This window comes from Zootoca vivipara, chromosome 2 (assembly GCF_963506605.1).
Source record: "Zootoca vivipara chromosome 2, rZooViv1.1, whole genome shotgun sequence".
NCBI classification, from domain to species: domain Eukaryota; kingdom Metazoa; phylum Chordata; class Lepidosauria; order Squamata; family Lacertidae; genus Zootoca; species Zootoca vivipara.
The window spans coordinates 5,287,420-5,305,361 of NC_083277.1; the positions used below are offsets into that span (position 1 = coordinate 5,287,420).

At 40.2% G+C, this 17,942-nt stretch overlaps 1 protein-coding gene across 1 annotated transcript in view; it reads right to left on the minus strand.

Moving 5' to 3' along the window:
* LOC118081353 (vomeronasal type-2 receptor 26-like) overlaps window positions 1-17,942 on the minus strand; it is a 46,693-nt gene that overhangs the window by 17,912 nt on the left and 10,839 nt on the right. The window contains exon 2 of the transcript XR_009556935.1: window positions 1,261-1,387. The gene's annotated coding sequence lies outside the window, so the exon portion shown is untranslated. The remainder of the gene's footprint in view (window positions 1-1,260; window positions 1,388-17,942) is intronic.

Consider the following 17,942-nt stretch of genomic DNA (forward strand, 5'->3'; position numbering starts at 1 on the left):
AAACAATTAATCAGAGACTGGACAAAATTTACAGATTATTTGAAAGACAGTGGTATAGAAATGAAAGTATTAGTAGGATTAAAAGAATCTTTGTAGATATAAGTAGATAAAGACATTGCGGGAGGATAAAAGATATAGAAAGGATATATAAGAATATGGACAATGTTAGCATATAGAATTATAGTATTTTGATGCTAATATGGAAAATTACAAAAATGGGGTTGAAGGAAGTCAAGGCTTGAAAAAGCCGTAGAAGAAAAAAAGATATGGAGAATAAGATAGTACTGTTATTTTAATGTTTAACGTAGTAGTTTAGTAGTGTATTGAATGTATGTTATGTTTATGTTTTTGGTGCTTATATGTGTTTTAAAAAATAAAAATGATTTGGCAAAAAAAGAAATTGAGGGGCGCTGCGCTGGCCAGCCCACCCGCCGCTGCCCGCCACTGCCTAGAGGGCCGTCCCTAGGCTCGGGCTGGGGGCGCCAGGGCACCTGGCGAACAGGGGCACTGTGGGGAGGCGGACGCGGGTGGCAATCCTCCTCTGAGGCCGCCGTCGCTGTGAGCGCCTTCTGGAGGCTGGCCTGGGCGGCGGATGCTGTCTCCGTGCCGCTGCCGGCACCGCATCTTTCCTGCTCTCGGCTGCTTCCGGCCACTTCCTCCCACTCGGCCCAGAGGCGCCCACAGCTTCTGATTGTCTGCAGGAGCACCTCTGGGCCGAGCAGGAAGCAGCCGAGAGCAGAAAGGAAGCGGCTCCGGCAGCGGCACGGAGACAGCGTCCGCCGCCCAGGCCAGCCTCCAGAAGGTGCGCACAGCAGCAGCGGCCGCTGTCTCCGTGCCGCTGCCGGCGCCGCTTCTTTCCGGCTCTCGGTCGCTTCCTCCCGCTTCAATCAGAAGCTGCAGGCGCCTCTGGGTCGAGCGGGAGGAAGCAGCCAGAAGCGGCCGTGAGTAGGAAGGAAGCGGCGCTGGCAGCGGCACGGAGACAGCGGCCGCTGCTGCTGTGCGCACCTTCTGGAGGCTGGCCTGTCAGGAAAAGACAGTCCTTATCAAGGTGTGCTGGGAAGAAGAAGGCAGTGAAGAAGGAGAGGCCCATCTTGGGCTGGCTGGCTGAAGGCTGGCAGGGAGAGAGGCCTTGCATTGAGTGCTGCACTGCTATGAGGAACATGACCCTCTTGAAAGGACCATATGTTAAGACCTAGTTCAACGCTGTGAGAACAGGGCTATGGACTAGATGTCCTTTCCCTTTCCTCTGGAGTCACCCACCTTCCTGAACGGAGATGGTCCCTTCCGCACAAGGAGCACAATCGTAGCAGCAAACGGGCTCTCCTTCTTTAGTCACTCTGGCATATCCAGGGCGACAGCTTTCGGTGCACCTTGAACGAGGCAGGACCTACAAAAGAAGGAGAAGGGGGATCAAAGGAGACCAACAGAAATAACAGACATCATCTGAAGGCCCTGACTGGAGAAAGTGCTCAAATAAAAATCATTTTTAGAATACCAATGCCAAGTTAGAAAGCTTAAAAATGGGAACGAGACCCTTCCAAATTTTGTAGGACTGTGCAGAGGTCATCTTGTTTCTGACATAAAGTTTCATCTTTAAAAAGGATAAAGGGATTTAGAAAAGGTCAACTAATTAAACTCTCTATTGCCTTTAAAACTGTGGGGGGGGGGATTTATTGTTCCTGTTTGCTACAATGATACAGTGGTACCTCTACTTACAAATTTAATGCGTTCCGAACGCACATTCGTAAGTCGAATAAATTTGTAAGTCGAATCCCATAGGAATGCATTGGGAGAATAAATTCGTAAGTCGAAGCAACCGTATCTAAAAATTCGTAAGTAGAAAAAATCCTATCTAAACCGCATCCAAGATGGCGGACGGAGCTCCGTTCGTAAGTAGAAACATTTGTAAGTAGAGTTATTCGTAAGTAGAGGTACCACTGTATATGTTTTTGTGTTTTTATAAGCAGTCGGCATTATTGGGCAGCTGTTAAAGCCCACATTGGCCAAGAAAAAGGCAATCACGGGAATGTATAATCAGAGCAAAAACAAAAACAAAACTATGCCGTGATAAATCCCTGAAACGAGATTGATGAAGTGAATAATACTAAAACAACTAATGATTACTCAGAGAAACATAATAGGTTTAAACTTCCCAAAATAACTTGGTATAGAAAGGACATGAATTTCCCAAAGAACAGCACAGGCAAGGGCACACATGAGGCCCAGACACACCCTCTTTGTAGAACGTTCTAAACCTAAAGAACATCTTCTAACCTGGTCCTTAGATTTTACCCCATTATCCAACTCAATAGCCAGAATTATTAGAAAACACTGGCACATTCTACAAGAAGTACGCCTCCACACATTGGTTTCCGCAGAACCAAGAACCTGAAAGACATTAGTACATGCGGATATGACCAGTGAGAGCCAACCTCAGCCAAGTCAGATCAAAGGTCATTTTAAATGCGGTCATTGTGCCATATGTAGCCTAACCGTCGAACAAATAGAGTTCACCATCCCCAACACCAATAAAGTGATTCAACAAGATACATTTACAAACTGTAATTCTCGGGGCGTGGTATATGCCATCCAATGCGAATGCAACCGCATTGCAAACCAAATCATTGAGGCACCGCTCACATCACATTTTATAAGAGTGAACCATAGATCCACGGACTTCAGATGGTTTGTTATCTACAAACATACTAGCAAGGAACCAAATTTGGACATTTTGCAAAAGAAATGATTACAAAAAGAAACATATTGGATACACAGGTTTGCATCCCTGACACCCACAGGCCTCATAGAATCGTAGAATTGGAAGAGACCACAAGGGCCATCCAGTCCAACCCCCTGCCAAGCAGGAAACACCATCAAAGCATTCTTGACAAAGCGGTATGCCTGTCAAGCCTCTGCTTAAAGACCTCAAAAGAAGGAGACTCCACCACACTCCTTAGTAGCAAATTCCACTGCCAAACAGCTCTTACTGTCAGGAATTTTTCCTAATGTTTAGGTGGAATCTTCTTTCTTGTAGCTTGAATCCATTGCTCCGTGTCTGCTTCTCTGGAGCAGCAGAAAACAACCTTTCTCCCTCCTCTATATGACATCCTTTTATATATTTGAACATGGCTACATAGCTGCCAAGTTTTCCCTTTTCTCGCGAGGAAGCCTATTCAGCATTAGGGAATTTCCCTTTAAAAAAGGGAGAACTTGGCAGCTATGCATGGCTATCATATCACCTTAACCTTCTCTTCTCCAGGCTAAACATATCCAGCTCCCTAAGCCTCAACACCAATATGGATTTTAGTCCTTTCTTGTAAATACCTTTTTTCATTAATTCCAAGAACATTCAAATATAAGGCCACAAACATCAGTTTCTTTAAGAAGTTTGCTTGTGTTTATTTTTCAGATCAAGAGCGCTTACAGTGGTTTTCTGTGATTATAAACAAGGATAGTTCCTTTTCACTTTACAGTGGTACCTCGCAAGACGAATGCCCTGCAAGACAAATTTTTCGCAAGACGGATGCATTTTGCGATCTGATGGTGATGTGATGGTGACTCGCAAGATGAATTCGTTTTGTGAAAAATTCGTCTTGCGAATCGCGGTTTCCCATGGGAATGCATTGGAATTTTATTAATGCGTTCCTATGGGCAAAAAAAGAAATTCCAGTGCATTCCTATGGGAAACCGCAATTCGCAAGATGAATTTTTCACAAAACGAATTGACTCGTGGAACGAATTAAATTTGTCTTGCGAGGCACCACTATACTAATATTCCTCTATAAGTCTCTCTATGTTAAGAGCATTTTAGAACCAGCATTATGTAAGTTTGTTGCATTTTACTATTGTAAGTGTACTTTGACACGCCCTAAGACAATTAATTGTTCCTAGCCCTTTAAGAAATGGAGCTCCACTCAGTATATAAGCCAAGAATCAGAAACACCCTCCAGCAGTCTGAACAATGGTGTCACAACATCACAACTAGGAGAGCTTTTACAGCCCTTTACTTGATCTTTTCCTAAGAGCAATGATATTCATTATTTGAATTGTTCCATAGGTTAGGAAACCTTTAGTTTAAACAACTATAGTCTTATCTTGGGGAAGTTTATCCCTGACTAGGGTTGCCAGACTCAATAGAGGACAGGACTTCTGTGCCTTTAATTGCCCTGCTCTCTTCTGAGTCTGGAAACCTTAAAGAGAAACCAGCAGACCCTTTGCTTGGAAATTCAACATGCATGCACACTTCGTCTGACTGCTATGTAATTTTCAATTCTTTTCAGAGTTTACAGCTCTGTTTTTTATTATAAGGAAACCTCAGCCCCTAAACATTTTCCTTCTGAGGAAACAGATAGAAATTTTCCAGTGAAACGAGTCACTTAGCCGGCACCTCGTCAAGGTTTACTTTATTTAGAGGTTACTTTGGGAAATTCATGTCTTTTCTATACCAAGTTTATTTTGGGAAGTTTAAACCTATTATGTTTCTTTGAGTAATCATGAGTTTAGTTTTAGTATTATTCACATGGATATCACCAAATGGGCAGCATCAAAATCAGTTTGATTATATTTTCTGCAGCCAAAGATGGAGAAGCTCTATACAGTCAGCAAAAACAAGACCCGGAGCCGACTGAACTTCCGGTGATGGTGCGCCAAGAAGCAGGCTGCGTTTGAGACGCTCTGCTCAACTTGGAGCATTAAATTCAACAGCGTTTGTCTTTGAGGGGGGGGAGTGGCGCCAAAACACCCCCCAAAAAAGCGGGAGTACGGGTCTCTCGCTATACTATTGAAAAAGCGGCGTGAAACGGCGGAACTGCGTAGCGGCACCCTTTTTGAATGGTGGAGCTGCGGAGAGGAGCCAGCGCAAAATAAAGACCAGACAACGCTGTAGCGGCGCCCTAGACCCTGCCTGGCGAGCACCAGAGCTCTTCGGCTTGGAGACTAAACAAAAGCTACCGACCCGTGAGTGTTAAGATTGTTTTATTGGACTTTTAAAACGGACTCCGGGCGGGCGGTGAAGTCGAAGGAGCGCTTAATATATTGCTAACAGACTTGCTTTGAAAGCCCTGCGTGTGGGGAGAATTCTGAGAAGGGAGGCAAATCACCAAGACAGCGCTGTGGAGAACTAATGAGAGGAAAGCAAAATAGACGCTGTAAGGATAGATAAGAACTATTATCAAAGATGGAGACATACCAGTAGCTGACTCACGCTGGGGTGTTCCTTTCCGGCGTCATTGCGGAAGTGAAGATAAAAGAACAGCAGCAATAGAAGTAGTGAGAGAAGAGACTAACGGAGTTAAAACTCTGTAAGATACACAGCGACATCCAGTGGACTGAGGTGGTAACTGAGCCTTTTTTTTTCCTTTTCTTCTTTGCTGCTCTCATTTAAAGACATTTGGCAAGCTGTGTTTGAGACAGCTATAAGACAAACCCCCACTTAAATTTATCTATCTTTTCAAAGAGAGAGAGAGAGAGATGAGATTCAGCTAAGAAGGAGCTCAAGGGAACTCCCAATTAAAAGGGGAAACAAAGGATCCGAATTGAAGAAATTAAAGGGAATTAAAGAGAATCTAAACATAAAGTGAATATATAAAGTGAGAATGGCAGGCAGACGACAACATCAAACAAACGCAACAAATTCAGCAGTGGCAGCAAGTAATCAACCAAGAAGACAATCAATGAACAATGACAATGACGCACTGGCTGACTTAAAAGAGTTGATAACTGAAATGAATAAAGCATTAAATGAGAAATTGGACGCAGTGGACTCAAAAATTGAAAGATTGGACTCAAAGATTGAAGGAAATTCTAAAATGATTGCTGATCTGACAGGACAAATAAAAGATCTACACTGCAAAAATAAAGAACTTGAGAAATCAGTTAAAGACCTAAATGCTAAAGTAAATAAGCAAGAGGAAGTAATTAAGAAAATGACAGTGGAAAATAGAGAATTAAAGAGGATAAAGGAGAAGGAATAGGAGGAAAATAAAAAAATAAAGAAAGCACAAGAAGATCTGGCAGATCAACTTTCACTGCTTGAGATGAAACAGAAGTCCACGATTTTACGGATGAGAGGCATTCCTGAGTCAGCAAATGAGCAAATAGAAGAAAAAATAGCCAAGGAATTGTCAAAATGGTTGAACGTTAATGAGGAAGAGTTATTGATGGATGTGGATAAGATCTATCGAATCAGAATAGACCGGTCAAATAACATCAAAGGCCCCGGGGATTGTATGGTTTTTTTCAACTCAATGCTACTCAGAGACAAAATACTGCAAAAGAAAAAACAAGAAAGTCTGACGATAGACGGGAAAATCATCTCCATATTTAAAGAAATTCCCAAAAGGATTCGGCAGAAAAGACAGAACTATAAAGTACTGACGGATGCTCTATCGAAGCAAAATATGTGGTATGCTTGGGAGTTCCCAGAAGGACTCACGTTTACATTCAAAGGTAAAAGGAAAACGATCAGATCGGCGGAAGAAGCGGAAAGATTTTATAATAGACAAAAGAAAGAACAGTTTGGGGAAGAAGAAGAGAACTAAGACGAAGTGACTCTAACATATAAAGGCGGATAATTTAGTTACCTACTTTCGATTTGTTTCTCGTGTTCATGATGGAATTGTAAACAATAGTTGCTCACCCTTATTGTCTCCTCCTCATACATAATTTTTCCCCTTTCCTTTTTTATTCTTTAGTCCCTCCCTTCCCTCCTTTTTCCTTTCCCCTTGTTCCCTTCCCTCCCCCTTCCCCCCCCTTTTTTTCTTTTCTTTCCTTTTTTCCCTCTCTATTCTCCCCTTTCCTCCCCCCCTCATTGGCTGCTCCCCTCCTTTCCTCCCCTTTCCCTCCCCTCCTTTTTTCCTTTCCTATTTTCAAGAATTTTTAAAATCAAAGCCGACATTGATAGCCTACAGTTGAAGTGATATAATAAAGTTATGAATCTAAAAATTATTTCATGGAATATTAATGGATTAAATGATAAAATTAAAAGAAATAAGACGGAGCATATATTGAAAAAAGATTCCTGGGACATTATATGCCTCCAGGAAACGCATGTATCTAAAGATCATGAAAGGGTATTAATTAATATTTTTTTTAAAATATTTTTATTAATTTTCCAATTAAAACCAATTATATCACATTCAATATTTCAAATTATACACATATATATATCAATCAAACCGAATGTTATGCCAAATCATCTAAAGAATTTATTTTTTGGTTCCCATGCTTCAAGAAATTGGGAATTCCTCGCAACTGTCCACTGCCGTCTTATTTCTAAAGTTCAAATCGTCCTCCAAGCTCATAATATTCCAAATCTTCCCCTTACAGTCACATAGATGTTTTCCACTTTCATCCGATTGTTCCAGCTGCTGAGATAAATATCAAACAAAGTTTCACAGATGTTCTTTCTCCTGTGTGAGTTAATCAGTCCAGCCTCCCCATAAATCTTCTTAATGGAGCTCCCTGTTGCGTCGAAGTAGCAGCGCCATCTTAAAAGGCTCAAATCACTTTCATTTTCTCTCATAGCCATGAAGATTTACGATTTATTTATCTTTATGGAATTTACAGCTTTTTCAGGCAGGAGACCCAAACATCCAACCATGAACTCTTGGTAAATTAATGGATCTCCTTGCCCTATAGCTGAACTTAGCTTCAGGTCGCTGCTCCAATTTAAAGTGCGTCACAGCTCATAAATCCTCCGAACGCGTCCAGAACTCCTTCCGTCTGACTAGGGGGGGGCTTTTCTCATCGGCAACTCCACATCTTTAAGAAATATGCTCAGTAACAACAGCTATAAAGTTCAACTCACACAGTCTTTTGCTTCTCTTTCACTCCAAACAAACCAGGACATCGCGTCCGGGAAGGTACGAGGCAACATATATGAAGAAAAAATAAAAAATAAAAACTCGCTTCCCTTATCGCTCCGTCCCCATCAATCCTTCTTCCAGATGCCGTACATTCTTTGACTCCTCTCACTCAGCAGCATAAAATTCTCAGCAGTAAACAGCGCTTCTTCCCCTCCTTCTGAAGTATGTCCATAGATTTAAGCCTAATTATCTTCTTTAACCATGGAAATCCCCGCCATGCAGATTAGCGTCCGGGGGTCCTGGCCGTCGTAAGTGCTCAGCCCAAGCTCCCCCCACTCCAAAAACAGTCGGAGTGGGTCTGGGGGCATCGCGGGCCAGCGGCCCCTCTCCGTAACCCCCGGAGAGGGTAGGGGGTTGCCATTTACTCCCCTAGCAACCGCCAAATTCCTTACGAAGGTCAGAGAGATGGAAAACAGGTCCGCCATTCCTGCAGGCGGAAACCGGAACCGAAAGGGTATTAATTAATAAGAGGTTGGGTACAGAATTTATATCATCTGATGTGAAGAAGAATAGGGGGGTGGTTACGTATGTGAAATCTAGTATAAAGGCCGAAAAGATATTCCAGGATAAGGAGGGAAGGATGTTGGGAGTGCGCTTGACTTTACCAACAGGGAATGTGACAATAATCAATATTTATGTTCCAAATGGATGTAAACTGGATTTTTTTAAGAAATTGGGGAAGAAGATGGAAGAATATATAGATGAAGAAGAGGTAATCATACTCGGGGATTTTAATGGGGTTATAGTACCACAATTGGATAGAACAAAAGGGAGGAAAAAAAATAGAGGTAAATTACCGGAAGCCTTTTTCAATATAATAAGTAATTATGAATTAAAGGATGGGTGGATAGTGAAAAATCCCGAAGAAAAGAAATTTACATATTATTCTGGGGCTCAGAAGTCGGCGTCAAGGATTGACATGATCTGGGTGTCATCTAAATTAATGTCTAGGGTAGAAAAATGTGAAATCCTAGCAAAATCCATATCGGACCACAACCCAGTTATGGTGAAAATAAGAGAATATAACAGACAGATTAGAAGATGGCGATTGGATGAGAGAATTCTAAATGATGAAGTATTTGTTGAAAAAGTTAAAGGTTTGTTGAAAGAATTTTTTAAAAACAATATCTCGAAAGAAGTAGATTTGACGACAACATGGGATGCAAGCAAAGCCTTTATCCGAGGCATATACCTTCAACAAAAGAATAGGGTTAAAAGAGAGAGAGAAAGAAATATGGAGGAAATTAGGAGAGAAATGGAGGAGAAGGAGAAGGAGTTAGCCAAAAAACCAGACAATAGAAATTTGGTAACACAGATTAAGCTTCTACAAAATAAATTATCTACATTGGCGTGCCATGAAATTGAGAATAAAATAAAATGGATGAAACAAAAGACATTCGAACATGGGGGGAAAGCAGGAAGGCTTTTAGCCTGGCAGATACGCAAGAAACAGAGTGAAAGAATGATTACAAGCATAGTAGATAAAGGGAAAAGGTTGAATAATAGAGAGGATATACAGAAATGTTTTGTCAAATTCTATAAAAATTTGTATAAAAGAGAGAATATTGATGGAGAAAAATTGGGAAATTATTTTACCAAATGCGATATAAACCAAATTAATGAAGAAGAAAAAGAGTTACTTAACAAACCGATATCAAAGCAAGAAGTATATGAGGCTATTACTAGATTGAAATTGGGTAAGTCACCTGGAACAGATGGCCTATCAAGTCGGCATTATAAACTGTTTTGGGAGGAGATAGGTGGTGTGTACCAATTGTTAACAAATGAAATCTTAGAAAAAGGAGTGTTCCCAAAAACATGGTGAGAAACATTTATAACATTAATACCAAAGAAAGAGGGAGAGAACGATCAGGTGGGATCCTTCAGGCCGATCTCTCTACTTAATGTCGACTATAAAAATTTTAGTGATATACTAACCGGAAGACTAAAAAAGATATTAAACGGGATCATTGGACATGACCAACAAGGCTTCTTACCAGGGAGAAAAATGTCAAATAATATGAGAATTTTCTTAGATTTAGTCAAGTACCTAGATTGGATGCCAAGCAAAAAAGTAGCTTTTATCTTTTTGGATGCCGAAAAAGCCTTCGATAATTTGACATGGGAATTTATGAAAAAATTGTTGAGGGAAATTGGAATAGGGGGTAAATTCTTAGAGGGGATAAATGCAATCTATAAAGAACAGAAGGCAAGATTGATATTAAATGGAGAAATAATGGAGGAATTTGAAATCCAAAAGGGTACCCGTCAGGGATGCCCCTTATCTCCTTTATTATTCATTTTGTCGATTGAATTTCTGTTAAAAGACATCCAAAGAGATAAAAGCATTAAGGGGATAACACTGGGGAAGAACATCTATAAAACCAAAGCCTTTGCCGATGATGTGATCTTAATGTTGGAAGAACCATTAGATTTGATAATTAATTTAAAGGAGAAATTGCAAAAATATGGGGAAGTGTCAGGCTTTAGAGTTAATATGAATAAGACCAAAATGATAGTCAAAAATATAGGGAAGAAAGAAGCAATAGATTTGGAGAAGATTGCAAATTGGGAAATAGTTAATAAAATCAGATATTTAGGAATTGTTGTTACCCCCAATAATATAAACCTGTATGAGAACAATTATCTCAGAGTATGGAAGGAGATTAAAAAAGATTTGGACCGCTGGAAAGAGTTAAATTTGTCTCTATCAGGAAGGATAGCAGTGATTAAAATGTCAGTGTTACCGAAGATCCTGTTTTTATTTCAAATGTTACCTATCATAGGAAAGAAAGAAATTTTTGATTCATGGAGAAAAGATCTAAGCAAATTCATATGGCTAGGGAAAAAAGCAAGAATTCAATATAAACTATTGACGGACAGCAAGGAGAGAGGTGGCTGGGGGGTCCCTGATCTTAAATTATATTATGCCTCCGCATGTTTTTGCTGGATGAGGGAATGGATAGTATTAGAAAATAGTGAACTCTTGGAATTAGAAGGGTTTAGGAATAATAAAGGATGGCACGCGTACCTATTACAGGAAAGCAGAGGAAAGGATAAAAGCTTTACGGATCATATAATTAAAAAATCGGTATTTAAAATTTGGGAGGAATATATAAATTTATTAGAAACAAAGACGCCCTGGTGGGCGTCACCATTAGAAATGACAACAATGAGTGGCCGAGGTAAAGATGGAAAATGGCCAACTTATCAAGAACTAACAGTGAAAGAAGGGGATCAATTTATACTGAAGCCATTCGAAGAGATTAAACACCACTGTGCTAGCTGGCTACATTACCTACAAATACAAAGTTTATTTAAAAAACATAAAGAATTAGGATTTAATGAGGGGAAATCTAAATTACAAGAAATTTTGATTGATAATACGACTAAATCATTGTCCAAGATGTATAAATTTTTGTTGGAGTGGGAATTGAAAGATGAGGAGATAAAATCTGTGATGACAAAATGGGCTCAGGATATAGGAAGACCAATATATAAAGCACAGTGGGATAAATTGTGGAGATCGACAATGAGGTTTACAGCGTGTTCAGGAATCAAAGAGAACATGATGAAGCTTGTATATAGATGGCACCTGACGCCAGAAAAATTAGCTAAAATCTACAAAACAGAAACAAAAAAATGTTGGAAGTGCCAGGAAAAAACTGGTACGTATTTTCACTGTTGGTGGGAATGTAAAAAAATATATAATTTTTGGAATGATATATATGAAAAAATGAAGAAAATGATAAAAATTACGTTTGAAAAGAAACCTGAATATTTTTTATTAAGCCTAATCCCAGAAAATTTCTTATTTTTATAAGAAATTTTCTTATATGCGTGCGCCGCGGCGAGATTAGTATTAGCCCAGAAATGGAAAGGAACTGAAATACCAACAATCCAAGAGTGGCAAATTAAAGTAGTAAAGTTCATGAACCTAGCAAGAATGACGGCGGTAATTAGGAACATATCAAAACAGAGAATAAAATCAGAATGGAGATACGTGGAAGAGTATTTTAAAAAAGAAAACATCAAAACAGAGCTAGTGATTTGTCTGGAATAGAGAAAACATGCAGGAACAATTCAATTGGATTTAATAAGAGGGAAAGCAAATTAAAGAGGAAATAATAGTAAGGGAAGCGATATATTGGCGATTGGAAGCCAATTTTAAACTAAAATGAATGGATTTTATGGAGATAGGCCCATGTGTTAAGATCTGACTTGGGGATTGTATATATATATATATATATATGTGTGTGTGTGTGTGTGTGTGTGTATATATATTCTTTTGTTATGTTATATTACGTTATGTTATGTTATGTTGTTATGTTATGTTAAGTTATGTTACGTTATGTTATGTTTATCTAAGTTGATTTTGTTTATTATTTGTAGTTTGATTGAGTTAATCTGTTTAGATTAATTTTGATTTGTTTATTTATGTTGATTGGTTTATGTTGGGTGGCTTAAATATGCAGTTACGTTACTTATATCATTTTTGTTATGCGATGCTATTTAAGTTGTTAAGCTATCCTACGTTATTAAGTTATTTCAAATTTTCTAGTGTGTGTATATTTTCTAGTGTGTGTATTTTTTAAAAAAATTCTCTAATAAAGTCTATTTTTTAAAATCTTTAAAAAAAAAAGACCCGGAGCCGACTGTAACTCAGATCATCAGCTTCTTATAGCAAAATTCCAGCTTAAACTGAAGAAAGTAGGAAAAACCACTGGGCCAGTAAGATACAATCTAAATCAAATCCCTTATGAATACACAGTGGAAGTGAAGAACAGGTTTAAGGATTTAGATTTGGTGGACAGAGTGCCTGAAGAACTATGGATGGAGGCTCGTAACTTTATACAGGAGGCAGCAACGAAAACCATCCCAAGGAAAAGGAAATGCAAGAAAACAAAATGGCTGTCCAACGAGGCCTTACAAATAGTGGAGGAAAGGAGGCATGCAAAATGCAAGGGAGATAGGGAAATATACAGGAAACTGAATGCAGATTTCCAAAAAATAGCAAGGAGAGACAAGAGGGTCTTCTTAAGCAAGCAATGCAAAGAAATAGAGGAAAACAATAGAATGGGGAAAACCAGAGATCTGTTCAAGAAAATTGGAGATATGAAAGGAACATTTCATACAAAGATTACCATAATAAAGGACAAAAGTGGTAAGGACCTAACAGAAGCAGAAGACATCAAGAAGAGGTGGCAAGAATACACAGAGGAATTATACCAGAAAGATATGGAGGTCTCGTACACCCCAGGTAGTGTGGTTGCTGACCTTGAGCCAGACATCTTGGAGAGTGAAGTCAAATGGGCCTTAGAAAGCACTGCAAATAACAAGGCCAGTGGAAGTGATGATATTCCAGCTGAACTATTTAAAATTTTAAAAGATGATGCTGTTAAGGTGCTACACCCAATATGCCAGCAAGTTTGGAAAACTCAGCAATGGCCAGAGGATTGGAGAAGATCAGTCTACATCCCAATCCCAAAGAAGGGCAGTGCCAAAGAATGCTCCAACTACTGCACAATTGCGCTCATTTCACACGCTAGCAAGGTTATGCTTAAAATTCTACAAGGCAGGCTCAGGCAGTATGTGGACCGAGAACTCCCAGAAGTGTAAGCTGGATTTCGAAGGGGCAGAGGAACCAGAGACCAAATAGCAAACATGCACTGGATTATGGAGAAAGCTAGAGAGTTCCAGAAAAACGTCTACTTCTGCTTCATTGACTATGCAAAAGCCTTTGACTGTGTCGACCGCAGCAAACTATGGCAAGTTCTTAAAGAAATGGGAGTGCCTGATCACCTCATCTGTCTCTTGAGAAATCTCTATGTGGGACAAGAAGCTACAGTTAGAACTGGATATGGAACAACTGATTGGTGCAAAATTGGGAAAGGAGTACGACAAGGTTGTATATTGTCTCCCTGCTTATTTAACTTATATGCAGAATTCATCATGCAAAAGGCTGGACTAGATGAATCCCAAGCCGGAATTAAGATTGCCGGAAGAAATACCAACAACCTCAGATATGCAGATGACACAACCTTGATGGCAGAAAGTGAGGATGAATTAAAGAACCTTTTAACGAGGGTGAAAGAGGAGAGCGCAAAATATGGTCTGAAGCTCAACATCAAAAAAACCAAGATCATGGCCCCTGGTCCCATCACCTCCTGGCAAATAGAAGGGGAAGAAACGGAGGCAGTGAGAGATTTTACTTTCTTGGGCTCCTTGATCATTGCAGATGGTGACAGCTGTCACAAAATTAAAAGACGCCTGCTTCTTGGGAGAAAAGCAATGACAAACCTAGACAGCATCTTAAAAAGCAGAGACATCACCTTGCCGACAAAGGTCCGTATAGTTACAGCTATGGTTTTCCCAGTAGTGATGTATGGAAGTGAGAGCTGGACCATAAAGAAGGCTGATTGGTGAAGAATTGATGCTTTTGAATGATGGTGCTGGAGGAGAGTCTTGAGAGTCGCATGGACTGCAAGAAGATCAAACCTATCCATTCTTAAGGAAATCAGCCCTGAGTGCTCACTGGAAGGACAGATCATGAAGCTGAGGCTCCAATACTTTGGCCACCTCATGAGAAGAGAAGAATCCTTGGAAAAGACCCTGATGTTGGGAAAGATTGAGGGCACTAGGAGAAGGGGACGACAGAGGACAAGATGGTTGGACAGTGTTCTCGAAGCTACGAACATGAGTTTGACCAAATTGCGGGAGGCAGTGCAAGACAGGAGTGCAAGACAGCTATGGTCCATGGGGCCACGAAGAGTCGGACACGACTAAACGACTAAACAACAACAGTATTATTCACTTCACCAAACTCGTTTCAGGGATTTACCACGGCATAGTTTTGTTTTTGTTTTTGCTCTGGTTAAAGCCCACATGGCAGCTACGGCTCCTCTGTCAACTTTGGGCCCATTGATGCATTGTCATCTCTCCCTCTGAGTGGATGAAAAAGGGAAAGTGTAAGGACAGCCTCTCCACTCTTTCCTCCTCTCCAACTGAATTCCTATGCAAAACAGAGAAAGCAAGGAAAACGGCAGAGATGTACACATCTAGGAAGTGGCAGTCTTCCTGGAAATGGCCACCTTAGGGATAATATAAAACGGGCCCATATTGGGAAAATATCCAAATTTAGCAAATTTAGCCTGTGTGGTGTAGCGGTTAGAGGGTTGGACAAGACCCCGAGAGACCAAGGTTCAAATTGCTTCCTGGGTGACCTTGGGCCATTCACTTGCTCTGAATATGTCCTACTTCACAGGGTTGTTGTGGCGATAAAACAAACCACGTATAGCATTTTGAACTCCATAGAGAAAAGGAGGGATATATCAGGTATAAAGGCATTTCAGAAGTACGAAAGCTATAGAAGCTGAAAGAAGGCACTGAAGCTAGAAGAAGAAGAAGAAGAAGAAGAAGAAGAAGAAGAAGAAGAAGAAGAAGAAGAAGAAGAAGAAGAAGAAGAAGAAGAAGAAGAAGAAGAAGAAGAAGAGTAGTAGTAGTTTGGATTTGATATCCCGCTTTATCACTACCCGAAGGAGTCTCAAAGCGGCTAACATTTCTCCTTTCCCTTCTTCCCCCACAACAAACACTCTGTGAGGTGCATGGGGCCGTGAGACTTCAGAGAAGTGTGACTAGCGCAAGGCAGATGCATGTGGAGGAGCGGAGACGCGAACCAGGTTCACCAGATTTCGAGTCTACCGCTCTTAACCACTACACCACACTGGCTCTCGTGTGGGGAAGCAAACAGAAGCTAACGGAAGTGTTCCGGAACCTTTTAGTGTGTTTGGAAGGTTTCCAAGGTTCCAAGGTTTTCACGGAAGCAGACATGCATCTGGAAAGAGCTCTGTGTTTTCAGGTCAAACTGCCCCTGAACTGCCTATAAATGCAGTCCAACATGGTCACATGTTATTCTTACTTTTACTCTCTCTCTCTCTGATGTTCCTTCACTCTCTCAATCCGAATTGATTTACTTAAAGTATATTGTACATTTTAAGTTTTTTACTGTTATATTTTTCTGCCACTGAATTATTAAGAGATTGCCCTTCCAGGGGTCTGCTATTGAACTGTCAAGCTTATTATGGGTTCAGTCAACTTTTACAATTTGATCTGCTGCATCCTGAGTCCTCCCTGGAATCATGTCCCTTCTTGGAGATGCAACTCTACTAACAACTGCACAGGCATCCCCCCGGAGTCTTTCGGGGCATGAATTTAGACAGGGTATAAATGCAAGAAATAAATAAATGCAATCACCTTGCTGAAGTTCCCAGGCCACACAATGGCTTCCGGATTAATGGTGAATTTTATGTCGGAGGATGCCTGTTCCTCGATTGTCCCAACCTTAATTCTGCTGTGAGATTTATTGGGAAACACGACCCAGTTCCAGATATCAAAGTTGGCAGTCAGCTCCCCATTCTTATCAAAATACATCTCTCCTATGGATGAATTAGAAAACTGGATTTCTTTTAAGAAACTTTGAAGCTAGAATGGCAGGAGAAAACACCAGCATTTAGAAAACATGGTATCAGGGTTGCATGTGAGAACTGCAGGCTTATATGCAAACCCCATTGCAGATGATAGTAAACTATATAATTGCAAAACAATTGAAGGATGTTTCCTGGGCATCTGATATATCAAATCTGTTCATGAGCTTGAATATTTTGTGGGATGTAGTCTTGTTTTCCTGTGACAATTGAGGAAGGTTCCAGACCTCTTACTAATTTGTAGCGAACTTGTGTCAGCTATATTTGATGATTTTTGGGCCAGTATAACTGGTCCTTTATCAGATTTTTAATCCTCTTCGGGATAAGACCCAAATAAACATATATTGAGGACATGGCCAAGAAAGCGATTTGAAACTCTAGAAAGCTTGCATGTGTTTTAATTTGCGTTAATCTATCATATTGTGATTTCAACTTTCTATAGGTTTCAAATATAGGGTTCAAATTAGTGTTTTAAATTTCTTTGTACTAATTTTATTCTTTTAACTCTTTTGTAAACTGTTTTTTCATCAGTCAAGCGATATATACATTTTATGAAAATATATATTAATGTGAGTGAATGCTCCTTAACTATTTAAAAATCCTATGTTGTGAAGCAATATTTCCCCATACTTTTCTTTATTAATTAGCTTCAAAGGATAGTACAGCTACAAAGATAGATGAAAAATTCAATTAAGATTCCAGAGATGGACAAAGTATTTGCAAAAAAGGGGAGAGGACAGACCTGCCATGGCTGCAACCTTTGACGGTCCAATCTCTCTCCTCTACCCGCCATTAACCTCCATTTTGATCTGGATGAATATGCAGCATTTAAAGCCTGAGCAACAAGTTGGATCCCGTAGTAAGTGCTGTAGCGATCGTGAGACCAGATTGCCTCAATCTTCTCCTGGGACAAAGTTCCCCGTTGTTCTGTGCATCTTGTCCAACCCTCCATAGATACCACATTGTTTGAACACGAACAAGAGAATGCTCTCTGACAGAACGGTTCAGATGTGTATGAAAGCCGAGTATAGTAGCTACATTCTGTCTGTCTTGGTGTATTCCTTACAAAGGACAAAGAACCTTGGCCAGGCGTGTTGTAAGGAGAACCACAAAACAAAATCTCGTCAATGTCCTGAACATCCGTTGTGATCCAGACTATCCCCTCAGATCTCTTCACTTCCTGAAAGCGTTGTAAGTATGTGATTATATAACTTCCATGTTCAGAGTCTCCATAGTAAATGAACACCTTGACTTGTCTCAGGAGAGATGGTTTACAACGTAAGGATGACATCATCTGGACGGAAAAAGGAATTATTTCCAAGAAAGCAACACAAATCTCACTGTGGAGCAGCAGAGGTTTGATGGCACTCAGGAACCTTTCTCCATTGCCATTGTCTGGAACAAATAGACCAACCCAAGTCCATCCAAAATGCAGCAGCAGCTTGACAATCCCCATGTACTGGGTTTTTTCTTTTGGGACCATCCAGTAGATAAAAGGAAACTGTTTTTTTCCTTTAAGATCATATGCAGTAGAGCCCAAACTGATCTAGGAAGAAAAGGATTGGTGTCTTGTTTTCAGGAATACAAAAGAAAG